The 2,500-nt window shown below is 43.7% G+C and overlaps 1 protein-coding gene across 2 annotated transcripts in view; it reads left to right on the top strand.

Annotated features, from left to right (window-relative positions):
• Nucleotides 1–2,500, top strand: part of phf10 (PHD finger protein 10) — a 293,499-nt gene that overhangs the window by 58,935 nt on the left and 232,064 nt on the right. The gene's annotated exons all lie outside the window — the stretch shown is intronic.

The raw sequence follows: 2,500 nt of genomic DNA, 5'->3' as shown, positions 1-2,500 counted from the left end.
ACATGCGCTGGAACTGTTGAATCACAAGGTAGGCAGGCACACGGCTTCCAAATTGAGTCAATAGATGGAAGTATTACTCTTTCGCTACCAACAATGATTGAGTGCAATCACATTCCAAATAATCGATCTGAAATTCCAACCCCAGAAGTAGCGCTAAACCACCCACACTTGAGACACCTGGCGAAGTGGATACCAGAGCTCCACCTACAAGCCCCTATTATGCTTCTATTAGGTAGAGATGTCATCAGGCTCCATAAAGTACGTAAGCAAGTAAATGGACCACATAACGCTCCATATGCACAGAAGTTGGATCTTGGTTGGGTGATCGTGGGAGATGTCTGTATTGGAGATGTTCACAAACCGGACACAGTAAGGGCATACTGCACTAACATCTTAGAGAATGGCCGACCTTCATTCTTTAGGCCCTGCCCCAACCACTGCATTGTTAAAGAGAGATTCTGTGACTGTAAGCTGCCACTGTCCATCCTTCATCGTAAGGTCTGCTCTGCTGAAGAAGTGCAGATGATCTTAGATCAAGACTTATTCCAAAGAACAAGGGACGATGACAAGGTAGCTTATTCTATTGAAGATACCCAGTTTTTAAAGATTATGAATCAGAGTGTCTTTCAGAATGAAGAAAATAGCTGGGTAGCTCCATTGCCATTCAAGGTTCCACGGCCACGTCTTCCTGATAACAGGTCTATGGCAGTACAGCGTTTAAAGTCACTACAACGCTCCTTTAGAAAGAGTCCTGAAATGAAAACTCATTTTGTTGCCTTCATGGAGAAGATGTTTCAAAATGATCACGCAGAGGTGGCCCCTCAGATAAAACCTGGAGAGCAATGCTGGCACCTACCTTGTTTCGGTGTTTACCATCCCAAGAAGCCTTCTCAGATCCGAGTAGTTTTTGACTCAAGTGCCCAATTCAAAGGTCTATCATTAAACCAGGTGCTTCTAACGGGTCCAGATCTCAACAACAATCTCATTGGAGTCCTCCTTCGGTTTCGAAGGGATCTCTTTGCCTTTACTGTGGACATACAACAAATGTTCCATTGCTTTATGGTTCAACCAGATCATCGCAACTTTTTGAGATTCCTTTGGTTCAAAGATAATGATCCTGAGAATGATGTACTTGATTTTCGCATGAAAGTGCATGTATTTGGAAATAGCCCATCCCCAGCTGTCGCTATTTACTGTCTCAGACGAGCAGCACAGAAAGGTCAACTTGAGTTTGGTGAAGATGCCAGAAAGTTTGTAGAGCAGGATTTCTATATGGATGATGGACTGAAGTCCTTGCCTACTGCAGCAGCAGCAATCGACCTGCTCAAACGAACTCAGGAAATGTTAGCTTGCTCTAATCTCAGGCTTCACAAGTTGTTGTCCAACAGTAGAGAAGTTATGGAAGCCTTTCCACCTGAGGACCATGCCAGCACCCTAAAGGACCTAGATTTGTCAACAGGAACCATACCTATACAACATAGCCTTGGACTACTTTGGGACTTGAATTCAGATTGCTTCATCTTTCAAGTTCATAAAGAAAGAAAACCGTTCACACGACGAGGAGTTCTCTCTGTTGTAAATAGTTTGTATGATCCACTTGGGTTTGTTGCTCCAGTAACAATCCAAGGCAAAGCTCTTCTAAGGGAATTTATTAAGGAGTCATCTGATTGGGATGCACCATTGGCACCTGAAAAGGAGGAGCTGTGGGAGACGTGGAGACTTTCTCTACAAGAATTGCAGTCTCTTCAAATTCCAAGACCATATTCACCTATATCACTGTCTGAAGCAAAGTTTGTAGAGCTCTGTGTCTTCTCGGATGCTTCTGAAGGGGTAGTTGGTGCAGTCGCATATGTGAAGGCCACAGACACCAATGGAAACTATCATGTGGGGTTCATCTCTGGCAAAGCAAGATTAGCCCCGCGTCCTGAACATACTATACCACGACTGGAGCTTTGTGCGGCGGTTATGGCAGTGCAAATGGCAGAAACCATCACAGCAGAAATAGATATTAAGTTTGATGCAGTTACCTTCTACACTGACAGTAAGGTGGTGTTGGGATATATTCATAATGAAAAGCGGAGGTTTTATGTTTACGTGAATAATCGAGTCCAAAGAATCCGGAGAAGTTCGCTTCCAGATCAGTGGCATTATGTGCATACAAAGCATAACCCTGCGGACATTGCAACACGACCTATATCTGCTGCCAGCTTAAAGGATACAATTTGGTTTACTGGACCGGAATTCTTATCTCGACCTGAAATTGTGCCTCCTGTGCAAGAGACATTTGAACTTGTCAATCCAGCTCAAGATTCAGAAGTCCGGCCATTAGTTACAGTATGTCGCATGGCAGAATCTGCATGTTTGGGGTCTCAACGCTTCAACCGTTTTTCTAGCTGGATTTATCTAACCAGAGCTATGGGTAATCTAATTCAATTTGTTCGTCACTTTAAGCAAGCTCAAAATAAACCTGCTGAGATCTGTAGGAGATGGGATTATCGTG

The sequence above is a fragment of the Erpetoichthys calabaricus genome, chromosome 3 (assembly GCF_900747795.2).
Source record: "Erpetoichthys calabaricus chromosome 3, fErpCal1.3, whole genome shotgun sequence".
Taxonomy (NCBI): domain Eukaryota; kingdom Metazoa; phylum Chordata; class Cladistia; order Polypteriformes; family Polypteridae; genus Erpetoichthys; species Erpetoichthys calabaricus.
The sequence above is the reverse complement of the archived record's forward strand: the minus strand, read 5'-3'. Positions and strand labels throughout refer to the sequence as shown.